Here is a 20,719-nt window from a genome sequence, read left to right as displayed (position 1 = left end):
GGTAAAGGCAAACGCGAACAATTTGCCGTAATAATCCGATAACTGATAATATTGGCAATTTGGCCGGGAACTAAACGGATCTCGCGGAGTGCCGCTGCGTGCGTTATCTCGATTATTGTTATTGTCCGTGATCGTTAGACGAAGAAGGCATTTCGACCGATTGTCGCAAATAAGTGTCCAACTTTGCTGATACTCTTTTATTTTCCTTTCGTCGTAAGCGTTTTATCATCTTTCTTCTATCGACTTACTTTCCGAAACAAAGCGAAAGATGTTTATACAGTTTTGAAATATTTTGCAAAAGTAGATTGGATAAGATCTCTGTCGAATAACGTTTACGTAAGAGAGAAACATTTATATCTTCAACGCTTTATCGTTTAGTAAACGCGTAAGTTATGAATGCTCAACACAAGTACATTTTGCACTCTATTTTTATCTAGTTACTTTTTCTATTTTGTTTATTATGTGTCTGTGAGTTGTGCATCGTAAAATTCGATACTCTAATTTGGGCTTATTACTCCGAGGTACGATGAGCGAGCTACGAAAACTAATGAAATTGCTGAATCAGCAGTAATGAGAACTGCTTTGCCCGGAAACTGAATCGGTTGGCAATAATCGTGTCGATTTATTTACTTGATTATGAATACGCTGGAAGCTTTAGATATGTAACTGGGTTATTCGCTTTATGGCTTAACACGTCATAATGTTCTTCTCACGAAGAAATCTAAATTTGTTGCAAAACAATGGATTGGTGAAAATAGAAGGGAAATGGGAATATAGCAGATTGCATCTGATCAAGATATAAGTAATTAAAAAAGTGAATAAACCGCAACCGCGGGAAGTGAATCGGATTTGATTTGATTCGATCCTTAAATGTAAAATCTACGTAATGCAAATGCGGACCGTCGGTTCGCGGTGGAGTCAATCGGATCGGGAAAATTAACGAAACAGGTCGATCGGCGCTCGGACAGGAGTCCGAGACCCGCTTTGTGCAACTGCGGGAAATCATTCCGAAATCTCCCCCCTTCCCCCTGAGTATATCGTCCTCGCCGATGTCTGTCCATCGGCGGAAACGGAACAAACCACACGAATGCGCGATCATCTCGAGGAATCTCGACTCCGACGGCTCGGCGAGACGTGCTTTCGAAGTTTGCCGGAAGTGGTTTCGGGGGTGATTGATTTCCCACATCGAATCGTCGGCGTGCACAGAGGTCGATTTTAGCACGGAGGAGACGAAGGGACGAGCTTCTGCGCGCGCGCGAGCAGGATCGAGATGCTGTAGGTTGACCTGTGGAAAATCGTTGAATACGCTGGAGAGCAGCGAACCGACTGATTAATCGCGGCTGACGTTCATTAATCGACGACTTATACCACGTTACTGCGGGATAAGATAAGGCGAACGAGATGATAGCTTTTTATTGCATAATTTTGGATTTTATCATCGGGAGAACGGAATGGTCCTTATTTCCGAGCTTGACATTTTTATGCAGAATCCTTACAATTTGTTACTTAATTGAAATAACTATTTTTTGTAAAATTTGGGATCAATTAGTCAATTCACGCTCCATGGTACCCAAAATTCAAAATATTGTACAAGCGTCATAACTCGTTGAAAAATATTGGACTATCGTTTAAAAATATTGGTCTATCGTTTTCTCTGTATGAAATAACGAAGACATAGTCGACGTTAAATAAACAATAATTGTAGTTTGATATTTTATTATTTAGTTAATAATTTGAAGAACTTATATATGTAATTATAAAATCTTAAATCAATGAATGTCTAGCTTTGGTATTATAATCGTTACATAATTTTTAGTAATCAGTCAGAAATATTACAATTTTTTCAAGTTTGAACTTGATGGGATACGGTATTACCCAATTGATCTGCAATTTTATACGGATTGTTTTTTTGTAATAAAAGAAAACGGGGAGGTTTTGTTATTTGAGAAAAATTTGAAAAAAAATTCCTATTTAAATAGGGACCATCCTAGAGCGGAATATTCGAAATTATCGATTGGTATGCGCGCAAACTATAATTCTCATGGATGTTAGTATTTCTCTAATATGGAATATTACACAGCATGTATCGCAGAAATTCGTAATAAAATCTTATTAGATGGGAGTTTGTCGCGTATACAGAGGTACCAAGCTGCCACTTCGAAATTGATTTATATCGAACTATGAGTATTAGCGTAGACGCGCTGATTGACGATATAATTGAATATCGAGAAAGTGAATCTTCTTATTTTTGTTCTTCAATGATTGCAATGGAATTTGATTTTCCACAATTCTAGCGACCGAGGGAGATGTCGAGAGTAATTGTGACAATAGTGACAATTGTGGCACTCAATCGCTTAAGCAATTCAATCGTTTTCTGATATAAGTAGCTGTCAATTCCACATTATTATTTTATTTTTAAAAAGATGTTTTGCCTTTTAACCTGGGATATGTTAGTTTTTTTATTTCATTAAGCAAAGGAAATATAATTAAACAAAGGAAGCTGATATTCTCCTTTATTTAGAATTGATAATTCAATAAATCTAAATTGAGCTATAATTTTGTTGCTGTTTTTACCCGTGTAGTTGGTATTATTAGAAACAACGTTAGAGTCCTTGTCTCGTCAGAAATCTCATTAGAAACTATATTATATTACTTTGTTGAATCAACTCGGTTATTTTACGTAATTTACTATTCTATATTTCTTTTCGAGAAAATATCAGAATATCTCGCTACTGGAAACGGCACGAATGTATATCGTGAGGAACGGAAAATTAAAATCCGATAAGTTCTAAATTCAATGCTAGAAATCCGTTATTGTCGATCCACTATTCGCTAATCCATCGGATGAACTGTGCGATTGAATACTCTGTAGAGAACAAACGTGAAGAACGTTGATTAAAGAAACCGATCTCTCGACAATTTTAATTTTTCAATTGTGGAAACGTTATTCATAAATACATGTCAATTTCCGGCGTTACTCATTTTTATGTGAATCGATCTATCGATACGCAGTCTAAATTTTTTAACGTGTATCACACTCGTTCGGGCATTACGGAACGCGCTTAACAAGAATGCCGGTAACGAATCAAGAAACGTTACGATCAAGAGCGTATCATCGATCGCAATAATCCCTCTTGAATGAAAGAAACGCTCTGCATGCCATCATATCAATTTATCGATGTCGTCTCGATATTAGTCCTCTCGCTCGCGTCGCGCCTCGCCTGTGTGCACCGTAGAACGAGAGAGTACCGAGTGGCAGGTAGCGAGTGCAACGAATACCACCGTCGGCCGATTCACCTGGCGCAAGCGCGTCGCACTCGCCTCGCACCCACCCTCTACGCCCCCGCGCCACCCCTGTCCCCGAGGGAGAGCCGACGGAGACGGCGGACTCGTTCGACGAAGACGAGTCGAGTTTCGGGTGCGGGGTCGACTGACAGCCAAACCGTGCTTCAGTCGGCCGGCGAACTCGCGTGCCGAGCCTTCGCGCGTCCGCTTCGACGTTCCTCCCTCTTTCTCTCTCTCTTCTCCTGTCTCTCTTTTTCTCGTCGCCCGCCCTTCGGTGCATCCGGAGCGTGTTCGCGGTATACCGGCGCGTACCGAACGTGCCGGACGTTTCGCGTCCCGATCGGTCGTCGCGCGGTTCGTTCGACGTCTCGCCAACCGGGAAGTTCGTCCCTCGAGGAATGAAGAAGCCTCCGGGTGCCCCGTCTTGAGGTGGATCGTGGATATTGACGGCGAGCGAGCGCCGTTCGCTGGAATAAGGATGTTTCTCCGCCGCGATGTCGAGCGTCCTATGGAGCCATTCTCGCGGACGATGACCTGACTCGGGAACTCGTCGGGTGAATAGTGCACGAAGTGGGATTCGAGGAAGTGATTGTGCAGTGCGCGCGCGATGTTCAGGTCGTCGTACGGTGCTCGAAAATATCTCCGGCCGGTGGACGTAGTCGATTGAACGTCGGCGGCGAACGTAAATGTTTCCGCGAGGCTCTACTAAATTACTCCGAACGACAACGTGAATAGTACTGGAATCGTGCATTGATGCACCGCCGAGACTCGTCGGGTATCGAAATAGTAAAAAATTTCCCCTATATCTCGAGTGGCATCCAATCGACGAAAGTAACGTATCGACTAAAAGCCGAAGAAGTATTATGAAAGATTAGGACATTGCAATTCAGGGTTTACCCGAAAGCGGATAATTGGCAAACTTTTGCGGAGAACATATCGGCGATCCGAGAGGGATAGAAAAAAAATTGCTCATCACGATCTATCACTTGCTCCGTCACGTACGAGATTAAGCAAGCTCCCGGTCAGCAAGTCCAGGACGCGGGTACGTGACGAGTCATCCGTGAAAACATATCAGTGAAATATCAGTGAGGTGGTGCATCACGATCCACCGAGATTCGTCACGTATCATATTGGTAATATTCTTGGCAAAAGCTTCCGCGCTTCCGGTGAAGCCGTTCGACAAGCGTGTCGTTAATTCGAGTAACCCCGGCGTGATCACGGAAGATCTAAGAGGTGAGCGGAGAGAGATCGGCGAGAACGTGCGTGACAAAATCGTTCAGCGACATATCCGTGAGTCGTTCTTCCTCTTTACAAGCGGGCAACATATCATCTTCGTCACGAGAAATGTAATATAGTGCCACGCGCGAGTTCTCGTGAGCTTTACGAGCGCGTGGGATCGATAGTCGCCCGCGATAGCCATCGTTTTCCCGACCGCCTGCATTGTTTCGCTGGCTGGGGAAAAAAAATATGCCATCTCCCGGTACGAGTGTACGACGCTGTGACACGGCGGCCTGTGCAGCAGCAGCAAGTAGTAGAAGCGAGCATTAGTTCGCCCGATCCGACGTGCGACTCGATGCGACGATCGGACGAACGTCGCGGACAGGACTCGCAGTTTTGTTAATGGTGTACAAGTTAATGGCATACGTTCGAAAGGATTTCTTTTTGCACGTTGCAAAGGACCAGTATTGATTGGAATTCAATCTTTGCCACGGTGTAGTGCGGGTGAAACGTTCGACTGAATGAGAATGCGAGGATCGAAGCTCGTTAATTAAAGGTCGACGGGAGTCGAGAAGAGAAGCGCGAACCACCAGGTAAATATTTCCCGAGGCCACATGGCGAGATCGCAATTTCACGCTGCGCCATTTTTCTCTATCTTTGTCACGATGACGGGAAAGAGGAAAGAAAAGAATGAGCGGAACTGGATCTTTTTCCGAGATGTCTTTCCGCGTTAATCTAAGAAGGGGTAGAGATGTGATTTTTCTCGTGAGCGACGAGGATTCGTTTTTGTTCCTGATGTTATAAGTTATCATGCATTGGCGGATCGTATAAAATTTCTTCACGAAGTCTTGCACGGAGGATACATACTCTAGACAAGACGATTCGTAAGGGCAGAAAGGGAGCAGGGACGGTGGCGGGGATGAGAGGGTGGGAAATCCCCTTTCGTTCTCTTCCGCGTACGAATTTCCGGCGACGTACGTTTACGGCTTCCGCGATCGTTTCGCTTCACGCGAAATTGGATTATCGACCTACTGTAATAGTCCTCCAGCACCTTCTCGTCGAAGGACAAAGACACGTGCTCAGGATTGTCCTCTTTCCAAATTATGTTTTCCATCAAGTTCGCAAAACATTAGGCGCGAAAGAACCGGATTTTCTTACCGCAATAAAAATCAAGCCGCGCTGGTTTTCTTTGTTGAAAGCGAGCGCGATTACATTCTTTACCTTCGATCGCAATATTTTTTCTGTATGTTCCTTTGCGAATATAAGATGAATTCCAATTTGTTTGCTTTTTATCAGTTCAAAATAATTTTTTTTTGTTTACTTTAACAAGTACACTTTAAATTTACTAATTTACTAACAACACTTTAAATTTATATTGTGCAATATGATTTAATTTCTTATAAAAATGCTAATACAGAGTCAGACTTCTGATATTCACGTGCAATAAAGTGTATTCTTTATGTGAGAATTACATACGAGAATTATAAACGTTTTAGTCTACATTTCAGGTCGGTATTTATAGTCGCAAATAATTTTCAATCAAAAGAAAAAATGAATGAATGCATAAATAAAGCTGTAATTAATTAGTTTAATTTTTCAATCAAAAATTGAAAATTATTTACTGTTGTAAATATCTTATGTTGATGATGGTCTAAAACTTAAGGCCGAAACGTCTGTAATTCTCTGTGAATATTCGGTGTCTGGTTCTTCATTTGCATTTTTCTATTTAAATTAATTTACTTCATTTGAGTGAATTTTGAATTTCTTATCTTTATTTTGCTTTCGCAGTCCGCTTCTCACGTGTGCGAAATTCATACGAAAAAAAGAGTATTCACTCGTCTGGCTCATGCGAAGCTGCCGTGACACCAGCTTTTTATTTTTTCGCGAATGTGCAATAAATAGCGTTTTATTGATGGCGCGTGCTCTCGGAACGTGACCCCACCAATAATACGGTGACACAAATAATACCGTCGTTACTGCTCGAAAAATGGAATATGAATCGCCGGGATTTAAGCGGGGACACGGGGCATCATGCCGAATTTATTAGTCGCGCCGGAACGTTTTCGTTCGCTTGTTCGTTAAAGAGCGCGCGAAATTGGCGAACGGTCAATTTTATTAGCCCGAACGACGGTGGATTCGATTCGGCGCTTTGTTGATACACTCCTGGTGATATCCCCGGTTTTTACCTCTTTCACTTGTTTTTTTTTTTTATATCGACACAATTGACTGACGGAGTGACATTCGAGTGCCGGTCACGAACGGTAATAGACGTGATCAGGATTTTACGGTCAGTAGTGATAACCAGCAAATCTTCCGTGCTGCGATACGCGGTGGCCTATGGAAAAGTAAAGGTCAGGGTCGATATTGTGATCCAAAATTTCATACGATCGTCGAAAGTCAAATTTTAGGATTCTCACATTGAATCGTCAATACAAGATTAATTTGCAACGACGACTTGGCTGGCATTAGATACTGTTTCTGAATATTGCGGATAGGAATTCGCTAATATCCAGGAAGTTTCGATCAACATACGAGAATTTATGCCGAGAGTTTGGCGGGTCTCGGAGCTTTTTCCATCACGCGCCGTTGTTAATTACCGAATGCGCTAGAATAGGGAAATTTTCAGTAACGCGGTATGATTTATCGCAAACCGAGATTTGCTCCCGATTTTTCATTCCAGTTCTATTCGCGACTTGAATACGTATATAACTTGTGTGGGAGAGCGTTTCATACCGTTAAATAACAAAACGCGATGGCAATTAATTTCGGTGGCGGCATTTTGGTCGATATATCAATTTCAAATGTATTATATGCAGAAATGTAAAATAAGGCGTCCCTATATTCCTCCTCGCGTTTGGCAACAATTTCACTACAAATTTGGCATAAACCGCAATTAGGCTTTTCACTTCATTTCGAAGTATAATATTTTGGCGAGCGTTGCACATGCCAATTCCAGCTTTCTGCGTTGGCCGGTTAAACAAAACTGCGCGCGTTTTAATGAGATATCGATAATTGCAAATTTACCGCGTAATTTGGCAAAAGGCGAAACGCCGGTGTTAATTCGGGCGACGCGACGTCACTTGGTTAGCGTCGACGTGGAAGTAACGCGATCGATGATAAACGCGGGTCCCGCGTCGAAATCCTAGCGAAAAGCGGAGACAGGGGAGGGAGGGTGCTGCAGCACAGCTATCTCGCTGCAATTTCGTACATTACCGGTCTTAATCGCAGGAAAGTTTACCCGGAAGCTTCCACGTTGCAGCTTAAGTTCGCGCGATATCGGCCGGATCGATTGGCACGCCACGTTGTTGTAACGATGACGCCTGTGTGATAAAGTCCCGATTGGCCGGGAAAACTCGAAGGCAAACTGTAATGAGGCTCGTTGGGGATTACTCGGTAAATCGTGATCTTGATCGCCCGATCCTTTGACCTCCAGGTTCCGAATCGTCACTCGCGACATTGGTCGGAGGTCTATCCTATTAGGAGAGTGGCTTTAAAACTGTATGTCGTTAAGCCTACTGATGCCAGAGATAATGAAGCGTTTTGTGTCATTTTGATATTTATATTGCATTCCACAATTATTATTACAGACTAATGAATTGATAGATTTCTTAAGAGAAATCAATTTTTTTTAGTAAAATTATCCTTTTTTATATTTTTATTATACTGAGGATAGACAAATGATGTAAACCTGCAAAATATATTATTTGTTTTATTAATAAGAGGTTGATCTATCATTTTTGTTTTTAATACATTTTATCTTTGTTGAAATAAAGTGAAACACAATGCTTGAATAGTTCATCGGTGCAATATTATACTAGATATTTTCTAGCAGAACATCTTGCAAGAGATATTGGAGAAAAAAATCTGCTTCTCACTCTACTCGTCAAAATTGCATAGAATTTAAATTAGACGGTTATACCGACCAGATAAGATATTGAAGTTGTGGAGAATAATTTTGGAAAATGTAGTAAAAAGCAAATTTCCTTCTCCAACACGTTACTTGTATAAGTAATTGAAAGAATAGCACAACGTTTCATTGGTAGCATTCAAGTATTGTATGACTTTATTCCAACGAGGATAGAGTATTAAAGACAAATAAGAAATTAACGTTTTTCTTATTAACAAATAGTGTTTCTTAGGTGTTCCTATTACTTTAATCATCCCCGATATGCATAACACAGATATTACACGAATCATAGAAATTACATGAATATTAAATTATGAGCGATCTAATTAATTAGCTAGAATATCTGTGAATTAAATATTTGAATGTAGAAATAGAAACGTAAAACCTTATTACTGTAATTTAAAAGACGTAAAAAATTTGCCTCGACATACATTCATGACTGTAAAATCAATATCGTAAGGCGCTAGTGGTAAAAGGTATTTTACGTTTAAATTGCAGCAGAAAGTACTTACTTTCGTGCCGCTTATCGTTAAGGTTGATGCATATGTGTTCCTGTTATATTTTTTTCTTACCGTTATCAAGCAAAATATCGATGTAATATGGCATTGGAAAGTTAGATTTTATTAATCTCGGCAATATATTAAACGCAGTTATTAAATCCTTTTACTCGACAATTTTTTATCATTACTGGTTTGTTACTTGCCCTTTTTAATCCTGATCTTGCGATAGTTTGTTCCACGATTTAAATCACTAAACCAAGCACGCTCAGTCGGGATCAAAAGAGATGTTTAATTAAACATTTAATATTCTATTAGCGCGGTTTAATATTAAATTTTTGCTTCTTTTATTTGATCGCCGTCAGGCATTATTCTTTAATTAATTATTTTTAATTACTACTTATTTTAAGTATTACGGGTAATATCCAGACTTTCTTCTTCCTACGTTAATTTTAGCATCGTCGTTTCACGCTTTACTAATTTTAGCATCGTTGTAATACTTAAAGAGTCTATGCGTTATTGTTTACGTGACTTATTGCATATTTTATTATCGCGCCATCTTCTTAGACCAATTATTCTGCAATATTTTTTTTTTTTTGGTTTTTGTGTAAAATTATCTACTGCAGGGATCTCACTTCATTTTACGGTACGTTTATTTTTCTAAACTGCTCGTTGAGCTATAGAGATGCGACAAAAGTGGGTGTTCTTCGAGCTCTGTTTACGACTGTGCGAAGTTCTCGGCATAGTCCGGCGGAATTATTCGGGCCAAGAAACCGGAACCGCGTTAGCACTCCGACGTTACTTGTTAACGGCACAACTCGTAACTTCGGACAATTATTCAGTGGTGTAATTGGTCCGCCCGAGATCCTCGGGCCGCGTAACTCCTGTAACTAAGAAACAGCTTTGGAAGATAGGTTGTTTTTTTATCTCTCTCTACTCGGATTCGTACTGGGATACGTATTAATTAGTCTTTTTGTGAAGTCAATTAATGATACACTATTATTTTAACTTTTGTCGCAAAGATTTAAACGAGTAAAAAAGATTTTTACTATAAAAAAAAATATATTTTTTGAATCCTTTTCTGTCCTAAAAAATTTTTTTGTTATAGATAAAAAAGAACTATACATATCAAGCTTGCCTGCAGCGCCATTGCCGGTGTAGCTATTAATTTACTATTTGTTTCACAGTTTTGAGAAAAGTTAAAAAAAAATATTTTTGACAAAACGTTAGAATCCGATTTAGATTCGCGCACTGCCGTGATATATGTACAGTGAAAGCAGATTGATGCGTTTCATTCGTTAACATCCGTTAATTAATCCGTCTCTGGTTCGACTTTTTGGCTCGAAAATGGCCGATTGTAAATGAAAATTGCCATCTCCATTAATCAAGGTTTATCTATTGAGTGTTACTCTATTGTGTCTGCCGAGGTGTGAATGCGATTATCATGTCTCTTTAAAGTGAGATAACACAGATATCAATTTGTCAGAAATCTCAACTCTCTGTTTCTGTTTGATTATTGCTGCAAATAAGCTTTGCACACACCAACAATACATTTTACATCATTTACAAATTTACAACCTAGCGGTAGTTCAACAATCCGGGAGGTTTGCGCATCAAAATCTGATATATTTAAATATTCAATATTCACACATTTAAAAAAAATTGTATTGTTAAAATTGAAGATTCAATTAACAATATTAATTCAACAATTGAAGGAGTTTTATTTTGTTTTTTTTTTATTTTACAGTATTACATATGCAGACATGTAGTAACATTAAAATAAATATTTGCACTGAAATTTAGCAATATATTTTTTTAGTATATATATATATATATATATATATATATATATATATATATTTATGTATGTATATATATTGAAAGGTAAATACAAATAGCTGGAAAGGATATGGAATGTATACGGGCATAAAATGCTCAGATTTTTTTTTGTCGATATATCCTTCGTTGCCCAAGGCAACTTCACGTGCGCGTGAAAATGTTTTAACGTCGATATTTAGAAAAATCGATCTGGGTAAATGTCGTATCCAAATTCAATTTGTAATTAACAGTCGCTTAAACAAACTGTTCTTCCGCGCCGACATTCTGTTTTCAATAAATCGAGCGCAATTCAATTCACTCGTACGTAATACGTTCAATCTCTTCTTCGCTCGTCATCGTCGAGTTTGCACATCTTCGCGATTTGTTTTGTTATCGCGTCGGTGTCGCATCATAGCGTTTCGTTATTACTATCTCGCTATTAATTTAGCAACGGTTCCGCAGCAGTATGATCTCTCTCGGAGAGGTGTGTTTAATTTAGCTTGCTTGAATCGTAGAGAGATTCTCGGCAATCACGCCCGATCATAAACCCGAGTAATCCTCGCAGAATTTAATTAGGACCACTTTCTCTTTGCCCGCCTTGTAACTACCTTGTAAGCGCCGGCGAGCAATTTTATTCAAGAATTCCGTCGGCCATTCTTTTTCAAGTATCCGGGCGTCCGTTTATTTTATCCATGGCAGCGAGATAAAGGGCAGAACGGGCACTTCGAAGAGGATCTTTGCGCGAGAAAGTTTATTAATTGCAAGAGCAGCGTAACGAACGCTCGATCGCTTTTATGCGCGATTAATAAACGTTAAACGTTGCTATATAATAATCTGTTATATCTCATTTTTATTTTTCTATCAAAGATAAGCGTCTTTGAGTCAGAAATTTTCATTCGTACTTCTTTCCTTCGTATGAAAATCGGAATCGATTCCGGGGCTACTCGCTTTTGTTTCGCTCATGATATTTGCAATTCGTCGTTGTTTTTACGCGGAATCACAGTTGTATGCGAGGTGCACGGGAGGCAAGAATGCAAAATCTCGAAGAAAGATTGGATATTAAGGGAAAGGAAAATGGGAGGACAGAGTTCAGTTGCGACTGCCCGTTCTTTTTATGAGAAAATGCATGGATTACTGCTCGTAAGAAATACAAATTGTCTTAGATAAGACCTTGCCGCTCTAATCGTTCTGATTAATGTCCGGCTTTCTAGATACACGGCGGTGTACGTGAGCATGAACATGCAGCCGATTTAGAGGCGCTTTGGGTGCGATTACGAAACGGCAGGGTAATGCTCTAGAGCAGCAATTTTTACGCCGCGAGCCGATGATTTTTCAGAAGTTAACACGTAAGCGGTCGGATAAGAGGCTAACAGTAGGAAGTCGATTTTTCTGGGAGAGAATATTTTATTTTCATAATTTATATACATACATCATATAAAATCCGTTTTCAGAGAAAGAAAATCTTTAGTAGAAACAATTTTTACGTTATCGCAGTTAGTTATAATTTATTAATCATGTTAATAAATACTTGAAGCATTTTTTAGTGGATAGATACAAAATTAAGATGTTATTGCTTTCTGAAATTAATTAAAGCGAAACATTCAAGATGTGTGTGAGCTAACTTAACGATGCACGTTAATCAAATTAATTACAATGCATACCTGTAAATGCATGATAGATTTTCCGTGGAATTCGAGGAATACATATCCGTACGCGGGAAAATGTCGTGTTTGCTTTGCCTGATCAAATAGACGCACGTGTCTGGCGAATAGCGCTTCTATTTATCGTCTCTCTCAGCCTATCTCATCCTCCTCGTATGTGAATTCAACCTACACAGAATGCAACGCGAGTGATTCAAGGAGCAACCGACACGGAAAGAATCGACGATCCGACTTCCTTGGAGCAGCCCTGATTCATCCATCTTCTCGCGCTCGTGTTTCTTGATTTTGTTTTCCTCGCAATTAGCATAAACCACACGTTGGTCGTTCTTGGCTCGTAAAATTTCTCTTAATGATTCTAATCCTTCCTGCAGTGACTTTAATAGGACTTTATTCAGACGGGAGATTAAGTTCTTAAGACGGACATTTATATTACGTGTGGCTATTAAAACTTACACTAGTTCATATTTTTCCGCATCTTAAAAGATTCATCGTATTCCACGATGCTACCTTTGAACTTAAACTTTGTAATCGCATTTTTGAATTTAAAGTGTATTTTTTAAAGCTTCTCTGTAGTATTAAAATTAGTGTTTGTATAAAGCGGATAATTGTAAAGGGATGTTCTATTCCACCTTTGTATAGCGCCGGTTTAAAATACGCAATTAGCGATTATTTGAATCTGTTTGACTAATCTCTCTATTTTAACTCTCATCGTTTGTGTTGGGACGCAACAATTACGGCGTGTACAACACGAAAACCCCCAATGCATACGAGGTGCATTGTACGAGCACATGCACGTGTCTCGTGTCGTCGCGCCATTAACCTTTTGGGGCCAAGACTCTGGCATTTTGACCCGACATCCCGACATCTCGCCCAGTTTGCATCGATATTTCACATAAGGTCGAGTGTTTGTGAATCGCATTCCTCTTTTGCGTCTCGCCACGTAGATGTGCAATTTTTAATGAACGATGCCTCTGTGTTACAAGCCTGCTGTTAATAGTCAAAAAATGCTGAAAAAAGTCGCTACGTGGACGCGTATAATAGAATGCAAGAATAAATTGTTAAAAGTAACGGAAAATTATATCTTAAAATTGTCGAAAATGATTTCTTGTAGATAAAAAAAATCATCGTGATATACGAAAAGAAAAAAAAAGTTGCAAGAAATCTGGCAGAAGCGTTTTGGAATAATTACGTAAAAACGTCGAGTCTATTTTATTTTGATTTTAATATTTGTTCTTTTTTTCATTTATTGGAAAAGAGATAGATTTTTTTTATATTTCGTATACTTGCGTATATAGCAAAATTTGTCTTGATTTACCATGGCATGCCATGTAATTTACCAGTGTTCCGACGAAGCATATCCGCCGTAGCCGCAATCGCTTTATTATCTCGCGATTACGCGAGCAGAACTGCATTTGCATTAATTATCTCGGCCAGCTGCGGAATAGAATCAGAATGCTCAAGCTCGGTTCTGTCTCGTTGACCTACAGCATTGACACTTTTCTAGCTTTTTGCATAATCTCTTCACATCTACACTACATGTACATGACGCGTCTCTCACTTTGCAATACCGTGCACTTTAGAAATTCCACTTCGTTAACATTGGAAAATACAGCACGTGAATAATTCACAATCAGATAAATATGATTCTTCAAACTCGATTCGTTAAAATTTAATTCACGCCGATACATTTTTTTTAGTGTGGGAAAATGTAGCGATAATCTGAACGCGATGTGTTTGCTCGACATTTTTAGCCATTTATGATAAAACCATGTTTCGTAAACGTGATTAACAAGATTTGAATAAAATATGTGGTAAATAAAATTTTATTTTTATTATAAAAAGACAATAAAAATTTTGACAATTGTTCGTTATTAGCACGTTCTAATCGGAGGACGAAGATGAAGCGTTGTTTTTTGGATGTCGCTAACGTCAGCAATAAAATATCGTCAATTACAATTGAATCGCAGTTTCCGCGCACAAGTCTTCCGCATCGCCGCACCGCGGTCGTATGAAATAAATTATCCTTTTTTTTTTGCTGCGCGCAATTTCGGATTTTTTTTTCGCGTTGAGCGTTCCCGCGAGCGCACTAACTTTGTAGGGCGGCCGGACGGCAATTTTTCAGCAGGCGAAACGAGCCGCGCGAGCCGGCAGTTTATTATGGCCGTAGCGTGATTTCGAAACTGCCGCATCGATGACGGCGAACGGGGGCCGCGTGAATTTCCGGCACGTTAAAGTACCGTAAAAAGAGATCGTGAAGTCGGGAAAGCGCGCGTAAATACGTTGACCGCGTCCGAAAAAATTATTTTCCCGATATATGTACTCGCGAGCGGGATTCGGGGGAAAAAAGTGTGAAATGAAATCTGGAAGCTAAAATATATGGAAAGAATAATATATCCTTGTGGAATGGGTACATTTCGGGATAATGAAATTTCGCTACGCTGACTCGCTTTTGTCACAGCGGGGATCGTGATTTTTCCGACTTTTGCGCGTCCGCTGCGTTGCATCGCTTTGGGTCCTCCTCTCCTGACATTTTCAGGGGTAGCGCGATATTCCCGGCCGGTGACACATTTCGGACAAAGGAATTTTCGGTACATTGTGACGCGCACTTTTCTAATGTCAGGAATTGTAATCTTTGTGGGGCTTTGTACGTTCACACTGACGAGTCCGACGGCTATCAGAAAAATTTCATGCCTCTCGCGCTATGCGCGCGTGAATATTTCACGAGATTCCCTGACTTTACCGCCGGGGCTTCATGGCTCATCGTCGGGCCCGAAAGTAGTATCCGTCGATCGCTCGAAACGGTATTGTCGGCGAAATGACCGAGCGGGTCACTCGAAGAGCCCTTTTATACCGCATCGTACGATCAACGAATGGACGAGGAGAGCCGATCTCGACACTGCGAACTTCTGGCTCAGGTCGCTCCAGCCAATCTTCATTCTTTCTCGGAACGGGGCAAAGGAGGAGATTGTCGGCATGAAGATAGCGGATGGTAGGGGGAAAGAAGGGTTAAAGAAAGAAAAGAGATTACCTTGTGTAAAATCGCGACGGCGACTTTTCATCGTTCGCGAAATAGCTGCGGACAAGTCAACGAGTTCCTTCCTCTTCCTTTCATCGCCGGTAATTCCGCCGAGGCGAGACTGTCCGGTATAAGCTACCTGTTTCAACCGGACAAAGAAGCCGTCGATGGCGGATTTTCGAGCGTGGGAGGGCGCGACGCGTCCGTTCACAAATAGGACTGCGGTTTATCCGTGAGTTTGATCGCGTGGTGGCGAAGAGCATTCAAATCCTCTTTTTCGGTTTTTGGGTTACGTGAATAGCGTTTGCACACGAGGTGACTAAAACGGATATTAAGGACTGAAAGGATCTGGCACATGTAATCGTGTAATTATGAAATTATTATCATCGATGCAAAGAGCGTAAAGGGTAACATTGTGGTTTATATCACTTACGTATGAATCAAAGCAATATATTCTGATATTATTCTCGGCAGTTCTTTTATTTGAAAAATTGTTTTACATTCATTTTAACGAGAATATCGAGATAAAAGTTATAAGGAATAATATTGGACGTCACTACGTGTACATTTCTCATAAGGTTTGTTTTTTTTTTTATTACTGCGCTGGACTGTACTAGAATATCGTTTCTCGTTTTCATCAAAGAATCCCGCGTACAGCTACATGGGAAGTTGTCTCCTGGCGGATTTTATCCATCTTTTGTAATTTTCGTAGTTTATGTGACGTTAATTAAAAGTATCAATGGGCAAAACTTTTTCAGTAGTTTAGGCTGCAGAAATTGTCAAAAATTGAAAATTTTTTAAATTATAATGCAAAATTAAATTTATAACTCTCTATGAATTTTAACAACTAAAACGTTCCAGAACTCATCACATAAAGTTGTTTGCAAATCGAATCCCACTCAGCCATTCCTATTCATAAAGTTGATTGCACCAAATCTAATGATTAGGAGAATATAATTTCCTAATCCATAATCAGCTTACTTTTGATTAGCGTCACATAAATTACAAAATTATATTAGATAAACGAACTCCATCGGTAGACAGTTTTTTATATGATTGTGTGTGAGAGATATGCCTATTTCACTTTAAGTACAGAGAGACTGTACACTGTAAACTACAAATTTCAGCTATAAAAAATAGACCTATCGTTCTCTGCAAATCTGGTGTATGCCTCTTGTTTCTGCAAGTAATTCGCATTTAATGAGAACAGAAGCTTGTTTGCAGTGAATTTCGTGTGTCTCACTGTACGACAGATCTTTGGGCAAAAAGGTGATGGTAAAGCCCCTTTCCGCGCGCATAGATAGAGAGAAACAGAAGGAGAGGGGAAAGAGAGCCGGAGCCGATAGTAAACCAAATTAAAGACCCCGCGCGAGGGCGGTAAAGCAATTTCGTAGTCCCGCACGGGAGGCTCTTCGTGAGGCGTTTCCACGTCACCGAGCGCGAATAGCGAACGAGAGAATAATGGCGAGAGCCGAGAGCCGAGAGCCGAGTAGGATACAGGACGCGGGATCTATTTTCCGCGAACGGCCGTAGCGAAATCCTCACTTTGCCCGTGCACGTTCTTGCATTTTGTTACTGAAAGGATTTCTCTTAATGATCTGGTAAAGCCCCGTTCCTGTCTTCTTCCCTCGCAAACGGTAACCGCGATTATTTTGTCATTCATCAAGACAGTACAAATTCGTAGAAACAAAGCTGGTTAATTAGTACATCTTCGTGCATTTTGGGAGACCTTTAGAATATGTAAAACTCAATTTTTATCGAGAGATACGTTTCTTCGATTTTAACATTACTATAAAGACATTTGAGGCTTAATAGAAATTAGAATATTACTGAATATAGCATTAGAAAAATTAAAAGCATATTTAATTAGCTCTCTCGGTTTAATTTTTTTAATGAAGTAAAATTTATTTTAATTATGCGAAGAGTTTTATGACTAAAATAAGATCTATGATGCTAGGACATATCATACACGCGTCACACAGAGTACGTAATATTATAATATTACTGGTCTTTGTTAAAAGCCAACGTCTCCGCTGTTGCGAAATACGTTATATGAAATGCAATAATATAAAGCGCGATCAGAAGCAGCGCAGGGGACATAACAATAAATCACAATGAAAGATAGGATAGGCGTGATGATACTCCCTCTCTTTTCCCTCCTCCTTCATCGCTAATATTCTATCGAATATTGTCTGCGCGAGCACAATAGAGAGCACAGGTGGTTTAAAAAACATTTGATACCCGGCGCAGAACGAATTATTACGGAATGGAAATTTCATGAGATTTGCATTACATTGAGTGAATGCTCGAACAGATTGCATCACGCGATATCAATTATAAAAACAGCACGCGGAATGTATATCGCGCGTGCGAGATATGAGCGCGTGATTCGTGTCGCCGCGCCGCGCCGCGCCGTCGAGCTAACGTTTCGACTGATGCTGGTTTTGCTTGAAAAAGCAGCTACCTTGGGAAAATCCGAAGCTACGAGCTACGAAACGTTGCAGCGTTTAATGTGCGCTATTTTTTCGAGAGGTCTTTTTTGTTGTTTATAGCAGACCGAAATTGCGCGCAATTTCTCGCGAAGGAGTTGTCGGACAATTTAGACTCGATCAATCGATTCTGTTTCACGACAGTAAACTAGTAAGAGAACTGTTTTACAGCGCGTTGAATGTTATTCTTTTCCTGGATTGCGATGTAATTATTGTGTGCAATTGTCATAATTAGCTCTATTGCTTAGATTTTAATTAGAGAGAACGTATGGGTTGTGTGGATGAATTTATGTTACATTCTTTTATGTCTAAAAACAGAAAACTAAAAGTGTAGCTTTCTAATAGAAATGAATGCCATCAAGCCCATCTAAATATTCCAAGTAGATTGAAGAAGACGGATTGGCTGCAATAATTTTGTAGCATTGATTATGACGAGAAGTATTAAAGTTTTATTTTTTAAAATCCTCAAAGTTCTCGATTCTAATTTAAAAAGGAGCTAAACGATTTAATCTTATTATGATTTTTAATATTTTTTAGGGACTAAATTATTACTAATTATGTCTTTATTTTATTTTTTATTGTGGTGTGCGAAACGCAATTCCGCCGGAGTGCTAATTTAGCCGAGAAATATATTTTTTCCAGATGTGCGATTTTCTCTTTTCCAAACTTATCGGTGTTACGTCCGACGAACGAGATCGAAATCTTGGCTGTGGCTGTTACAACTTCGAGTCTGCGACCTTACATACTGCGCGCTCGTCGTTCGATGCACCGAAAGCTCGTAAAGAGACTTTCAAACTCGTTTCGCCGGTGATTCCGCGTAGGTCGTGCCACCCTCTCGTACGACGCGGCGGTGGGTTTAACGCATGGCATTAAGTATCCGCCTACGACGCGGCGCGAGCTAAGGAACACACTCGCCTTCGCTAATTCTATCAACTGCACACGCGACGTACGTATCGCCCTGCGCCTTCCCTCACGAGGATAACGTGCCGTTTTATCATCCGCCTTCATACCGCCTTTTGTACTTTTCACGCAATCGTAAAGCACAGGTCGACCGGATCGATATTTCTACTTGTATTCTACAGTTAAAAAAAAAAACAATTGCGATAGCAAAAAAATTCTGTACATATTTCCAAAGCTAGTTATAAATCATATATTAATCGAAGACATTGGTAAACTTCTTATCGTAAAACTTTGTAAAAATACGCTGTAGTTATTTCGCAGAGATACTTGCTTTTTGCCGACTGGCATCCTGTACATATCTAATTGATTAGTTGCGATTTAGCCAATTATTATTTTATTCTATATTTTTATAATTATTACGTCTATGCATTCATAAAGTTTCTGAATAATTTAAGACACTTGTAAAAATGAGATGCAGCTTTCTTTATTCAAAAAAAACTTCTAGTTGGTCTCAACAATTTTCTGCGTTGGCAGAATATTGATTCTGACAGCAAATAAAAACTATATTTGGAATATACAATGTTGTTACAACCTATTTTTGCAAATGTTTTAATTTTTCAAAAAATTTATGCATCGACTTAATATACATTTATAAATTGCACAAGCATTTATTGAATTTCTTAAAATATTATAATATACGTAACAGAAATTGATTATTAAGCTGAAATATTAAAATAAGAATGGGATAACTGATAGAACGCACCCTTTATTCTTACATTTTTATTTTTATTATACTTGCCACCGAATGCATAGTTATTTTACGGCGCGAAAGATTAAAGATTAGATACCCCGTTCACCTATTGTTCTCTCTTCCACGATGCTTTTCTATACTTCGTTCTCAGCCTTTTGACTGCCATTATTTAGAAGGGCTTTATTAAGTCTTCAGTCATGGGAAGAGAACACTTGCCTGTCCATCACGTCTGTCGCCGCCTCGCAGATCGACTTTTAAATTGCGGCGTGAAAAAAAAGGCGACTGGGAGAAAATGGTGTTATTTCAGAAATTATTGCGACGCGTGATACGCGTTGATTCGCGATGACGCGGGGATTACAAATGGCCGCGACAGTTTTGCATTGCGGAAATTTGACATCTTTTACACTGAGTCCCGCTTACGTGTGTACGTTTGCCTGCGTACTTAAATCGTTCGTTCATGTAAATTCTCGCTCGATTTTAACCGAGATCCGGTCCGCCCGACAAATTTTCAGAAATCTTTCCCGCATCAAAATTCATGAAGGTTGTCCCTGTGGAACGTTTCGACAAATTGCAAATCGTTCGGACAGAGATATGTGAACTTTTCTCAGCTTTCGGATTCGTAATTCTTTCTTTTACATTTTTTTAATCTTTATGTCTGTTGTTTTGTCGCATTTATTCCATATTAAAACAGAACGTGATGCTTTAACAAAGATAAAAATAAAATTTTATTGTAAAATGTCGCTATAATGCAATATTTTTTGAATGTTATTTCATTATAATGTTATAATAATTCAGATATAGATATACAGAGTAAAATTTAATTATGATTCGTTGTATAATAACTAAAATAGTTACTTTGAAAATTGAATTGAGACGATAGAGTAGCATTTCTCTCTCTCTCTCTCTCTTTTCTTTGTCTTATTTTCTTATATATAAAATTAATTTAATATACACGATAGTAGAAAGTTAATAAATTCTTGTTATTATTTCTGACACGTATTTCAAACAATCGCTGTTCTTCGCCCAACACTCTGTCAGAGTCTCCGTCAGAGCCTCGCTTTATGCGTGTAACACATTTTTGAATCGATAATGTTTTTCAGAGAGGTCACGTACCGATGATATGTATGCTACATATATCCACTCTATTCGCTTCGTCTCTGTGTTCGCGATGTTCGCC

The 20,719-nt window shown here is 39.4% G+C and overlaps 1 protein-coding gene across 9 annotated transcripts in view; it reads left to right on the top strand.

Moving 5' to 3' along the window:
* Positions 1 to 20,719, top strand: part of LOC105207562 (agrin) — a 731,430-nt gene that overhangs the window by 95,805 nt on the left and 614,906 nt on the right. Inside the window, exon 1 of one of the 9 annotated variants that reach the window (XM_039458532.1) lies at positions 2,509 to 5,096. The exons of the other annotated variants lie outside the window; for them this stretch is intronic. The gene's annotated coding sequence lies outside the window, so the exon portion shown is untranslated. Of the gene's footprint in view, positions 1 to 2,508; positions 5,097 to 20,719 lie in introns of those variants that run through there. 9 annotated transcript variants of the gene reach the window in all.

This window comes from Solenopsis invicta, chromosome 2, assembly GCF_016802725.1.
Source record: "Solenopsis invicta isolate M01_SB chromosome 2, UNIL_Sinv_3.0, whole genome shotgun sequence".
NCBI lineage: Eukaryota > Metazoa > Arthropoda > Insecta > Hymenoptera > Formicidae > Solenopsis > Solenopsis invicta.
Note: the sequence above shows the minus strand (reverse complement) of the source record. Positions and strands in the feature narration are given on the sequence as shown.